Here is a 5,330-nt window from a genome sequence, read left to right as displayed (position 1 = left end):
GCTCTCCAACAGACGTTCAACGCCAAGGGATTCACAGGTGGGTGCACCTGTGTGGAAGCAAAGCTGTTGCTTATTCTGGGAGCCCAATCTGAGGCTGAGTGAGGTGGGCGCGGGGATATTTAAGCGTTGGCGGAGGGCGGATTGGGTCGCTGCACGTCTGCTCCTCCTTCTCACGTTTCTCCTGCCGTCCTAATCCTGCCTTGGCCATGAGGGAGATTGCGCTCACGCAGGCCGGGGAGTGCGGAAACCAGATTGGCATCAAGGTTGGCAGCTGGGGCTCTGAGGGCCCAGCCCAGGCCTGCTGGGTGGTCAGGGAAGATGTTGGCAGTGGCCAGGCGGTGATCCTGCATTGCAGCCCTTGGGATCTCTGCCGGGGATGTGGTGGAACTGGGTGCTGGCGAGGCGGCTGGGGTGGACCCCAGGGACACGGTGGCCTAGGGATGGGGGTGCGGATGAGGGTGGGGGTGAGAGAGGGGCTGGGGCGCCTCAGTGACTCAGCCCTGGCCCCTCCCATCTCTTGCAGTTCTGGGAGGTGATCTCTGATGAGCATGCCATTGACTCCGCTGGCACCCACCATGGGGACAGCCACCTGCAGCTGGAGTGCATCAACGTGTACTACAATGAGGCCAGTGGTGGGACCCTCTCCTTCCCCCACTGCCCTCCTGGGAACGTGGCCCTCCGCTCGCTCATGCTCTCCCACCCCACTCAGGTGGGAGGTACGTGCCCCACGCTGGGCTTGTGGATCTGGAGCCCGGCACCATGGACTCTGTGCGCTCGGGGCCCTTCGGGCAGATCTTCAGGCCAGACACCTTCTTTTTCGGTGAGCTGCCGGCGAGGACTGGGGTAAGGGCGGCTCAAAATCTAGGAGTTGCCCCAAGGTCATCGCTGTGGGAACTGTGTAGCCAGGGCCCCTGAACACCCTCCTATCCTCCACGTCGAGTTGCTCGATCTGCTTCTCCTAAACCGGCTTTGGGAGGAAGGCCCGAGTGTCTCCTCAAGGTGAGGAGCTACTGATGTAAACTCCTTGCAGGGAGCTGAGCTGAGCTGGGGCCTTGGCTACTGTCTTCCCTGAAAATGGATAGGATCCACCCGCAGCGAGGTCTGTTAGCCCATCTCAGGTTTGACTCCTGACTTAATTCCTAACAGGGGAAGCTGCTGTCCTGTAACTGGGGGAGGGGGTTTCATTTGCTCCACCTGCAGGGAGAATGGTGCTCTCACCTCACACGTGGCACTTGGCCCTTTTTTCATTATGGTAGTGACCACTGATGACCGTACACCTGGCCATCGAGTGACTGGCTGTACTGTCTTTACAGGTCAGTGTGGGGCCAGAAACAACTGGGCCAAGGGACACTACGCCGCAGAAGGCGTGGGGCTGATGGGGTCAGTGATGGACGTTGTCAGAAAGGAGACTGAGAGCTGTGACTGCCTGCAGAGTTTCCAGCTGACTCACTCCCTGGGTGGGGGGACTGGGTCTGGGATGGGTACCCTTCTGCTCAGTGAGATCCGGGAGGAGTACCCAGACAGGATCAGAAACACATTCAGCATCCTGCCCTCGCCCAAGGTGTCAGACAGTGTGGTGGAGCCCTATAATGCCATCCTCTCAGTCCACCAGCTCATAGAAAATGCGGATGAGACCTTTTGCATAGATAATGAAGTGCTATATGACATATGCTCCAGGACCCTAAAACTGCCCACACCCACCTACGGTGACCTGAACCACCTGGTGTCTGTTACCATGAGTGGGGTCACCACGTGCCTGCGGTTCCCAGGCCAGCTGAATGCTGACCTGCGGAAGCTGGCCATGAACATTGTCCCGTTTCCCTGGCTGCATTTCTTCATGCCTGGCTTTGCCCCAGTGACCAGTCGGGGCAGCCAGCAGTACCGGGCCTTAACTGGCTGAGCTTACCCAGCAGATGTTTGATGCTAAAAACATGATGGTTGCCTGTGACCCCCGTCACGGCTGCTACCTAACGGTGGCTGCCATTTTCAGGGGTTGCATGTCCATGAGGGAGGTGGATGAACAAATGTTGAACATTCAAAATAAGAACAGCAGCTACTTTGCTGACTGGCTCCCCAACAATGTAAAAACAGCCATTTGTGACATCCCACCCCAGGGGCTAAAAATGTCTGCCACCTTCACTGGGAATAACACAGCCATCCAGGAGCTCTTTAAGCGTGTCTCAGCAGTTTACAGCAATGTTCAGGCTCAAGGCCCTCTTCCACTGGTACACGGGTGAGGGCATGGATGAGATAGAATTCACAGAGGCCGAGAGCAACATGAACTACCTGGTGTCTGAATATCAGCAATATCAGGTTGCCAGGCCAAGGAGGAGGAGGAGTTTGAGGAGTGTGCTGAGGAGGAGGTGGTCTAGAAGTTTCCTTTTCTAGGTAAAGGGTTGAAGCAGTGTGGATTCTTGTGTTCTGACAGCCATGTGTGGCTACGCACTTGTTCGTTTGTGTCTTCACCTCTCCTCCTGCTGCATTTTAAAGCACTTTCGTAGTATGCAGTTTTGCCTAATAAAGTATTTTCACAGCATCTGGTTTCACCTTCAATTTTCCATGGGCCCTCTGGCTACTGCTGCCAGATGCGCATAGTTGTCCTGCAAGGCTGAAGCAGTCTGGGCTTATCACATGCCCAGAAGCAAGCATTCCAGTGGCTTCAGGAGGGGTCAGCATGGGCTGTGGACATGGCAAGCAGGTGTCACATGAACTTGGGGATGCCCTGGGCCTTGGGCAGCGACGTGGTGGAAAACCTGTTCTTGAAGGCAAGCCTTGGCTTATCCCATGTGCCAAACTTCTAGGGTAGCAGCTGGCCCTTGTTTCTGGAACTTTAAAAGAGGTCAGTGACCCCGGTGGACAATGTCCCCGAAGTCCCATCTCAGAGTAGGAATGTGGTCAGACAGCTGGCTGTGAACCAGCAATGAAGGGTAGGCAAGTAGGACCCCAGCCACTCCATCACCATGATGGCCTGGGTGTGTTTGTGTGGCCTCATTCTCTTAATGAGGTGGGCATGGGATGTCTGGTAGGGACTACTGGGCAGGAATCAAGCCCAGTGTATGCTCACATACACTGAACCCTATGTAGAAGGGAGATTAGGTCCTGGGGGCTGTGGATGGTGGTTGCTAGGCCTGTGTGCTCAGGTCAGTCTCTCCAAAGGCACAGATGGGGTTTCTGAGCAGGACCTGGGGAGACAGGCAAGTGCTCACAAATGCTGCTTCCCCCAAGTGGCAACCAGTGAGAAAAATGCCCGAGTGGAGGTCAGACCTGCCCCAGTCTGGAGGACTGATGCTCTCTGGAAAGGTGGGTGATGCTCAATATCTGCTGTCTTCCTGTCCCCCACTCCAAAACTTCAGGGTAAAAATCATCCAGGATTGTCAGGATGAGCCTGGTGAGGGTGGCACCTTTGGGGACAGGCCCTTCAGCCTGGCAGAGTCTCCTCCCTAGGCTTCTCAGGGAGCCTGGACTGCAAAAGCCTGCTTTGGGGAAGCTTCAAATAAGAGGTGTGTGTGTGAGCTGGGTGCTGGGCAGCATGCACGGACAGGGCTCTTCTCCCTGGCTCTTGTAGAACTTGTCCATGGCCTGTGCGATGGTGTCTTCATAATTCCCACCCCACCCCCATCACACAGATAAGATGAAGCCAGTATAGCCTAGGGGTAGGCAGATGTACATGTTCTACCCCAGGTCCCCTGGGCATGACCACCTGCCTTCGACGTGTCTGGGAAAACAGGTAAGGCCCCTTTTTCTCTGAATGTTGGCAATGGTCTATTGCAGCCAAATGGGGAACAGGCAGGCAGGAGAGTGTCTCATCTCGAAAGAAGTGGCTCCTGGAAGCAACTGGGTGGTGGGTAGAAGTCCCCTATACTCCCCCAACCTGTTCTAGGAGCAGGAAAAGGGGCCTCTGTGACAGCCCTCCTCAGTGGCTCTCACTATCTGAGGGGTGTCCTTGCCTAACCCAGGTGTGCACCCATTTGAGATGGCCTTGCATGGACCTGGTTGGGAAGGTTCAGCTGCAGCAACCACAGGAACCTGCCCATACCTAGTGTCTCCACTCACTTGTGGGGCTAGACGTTCCTCCCTCCTGTAGTGGTACAGCCAGACTGGCAGAGGAGGCAAATCACCACTGCAGTTTCCACCTGAGTCTGAGTGGGGGACAGGCTTGGTGCCCGTGTATTTCCCAATTACCTGGTTCCATTTGGGGCTTCATGGACAGGAGTGGTGCTTTTCCAGATCTCTTTTCCACATGCCTGCTACAGGCCCAGGTTTCCCAGTTTCTGGAGCCCCCTTTCCAGCCTGGCAAGCATGGCGTGCTCTAGGGGAAGGACATCAAGCCTACAGGCAGCAGAACCTGTCTAGGTATGTTCTCTACCACTGGAGGCCCCTGGTTGTTTACCTCTTTGGGTGAGAGTCCGCTTAGGACCTCAGCATTCTTGTAGGACTTCAGAAATGTACAGACAGGGGCCCAGGAGGGAGCAGGGGCTGGGACTGAGAGCTAACCAGTATAGTGGGGGTTGTAGTGCTCAGTTTAGTCTTGCAGGGAATTCAGGGAGGCCTGGATTTGCTGAATCTCTAGATGAGCTTGGGCTTGGATATGGAAACAGCATGGAGCCGGAGCCCTTCTGCACGCTGCAGTCTGAGTAGTTGCACCCTGGTGCATCCATAGGTGTTCCCGACCTGGAGCACAGCTGTGGATAGAAGCCAGGAGAGCTGTGGAGGGAAGAGGAGGAGGAGGAGGGAGTCTCATGGCAGCCCGAGCAGCCAGGCAGGGCCTCTGCAAGTGAGATGCAGATCCAGCCTGTTGGCCACTTAGCAGCTGCTTGGCCGGCTGCAGATCACCTGACCTCTGCTCATCAGTAAATGGAGGTTGCAGTAGCACTTACCTTCTGGGACTCCTGCAGCTTGAAGGGGCAGCAAACCCCACATGCTGAGAAAGCGCCGAACTCAGGCAAGCTTTTCCAAGAGCACCACATCAGATTAACTTCCAACCTGTACAGGACACCATCAAATCTCCCCACCCCTCATTCCAACGGAAGAAAAGGGTCTCTGTCCTAGGGGAGCAAGCACAGGCCTATCTATGCAGTGGGCACACGGCCCAGGTGGGGGAAAGGCCCTTGGATACATGCTGGTTTCACCAACCATCTGTGGGTTGGGTTTAGCCTGGACCCCTGTACCCCAGGAGGCCGGCGGCCCCCTGCGTAGGACAGGACTGGCAGGTGGGAGAGAGGGCTGAGCTTTGAGGGAAGCCATTATCTGGCCTCATGGGAAGTGGTGCAGGTGGTTGTTGGTGGCTCAGTTTTGCAGGACCTGGGTGATCACCCAAGGAGTGAAAATTG

General features: G+C 55.9%; 1 pseudogene; it reads left to right on the top strand.

Moving 5' to 3' along the window:
* Positions 1 to 206: 206 nt before the first annotated feature.
* On the top strand, positions 207 to 5,028 carry LOC129481887 (tubulin beta-8 chain-like; annotated as a pseudogene).
* Positions 5,029 to 5,330: the final 302 nt, after the last annotated feature.

This window comes from Symphalangus syndactylus, chromosome 5 (assembly GCF_028878055.3).
Source record: "Symphalangus syndactylus isolate Jambi chromosome 5, NHGRI_mSymSyn1-v2.1_pri, whole genome shotgun sequence".
NCBI classification, from domain to species: domain Eukaryota; kingdom Metazoa; phylum Chordata; class Mammalia; order Primates; family Hylobatidae; genus Symphalangus; species Symphalangus syndactylus.
Note: the sequence above shows the minus strand (reverse complement) of the source record. Positions and strands in the feature narration are given on the sequence as shown.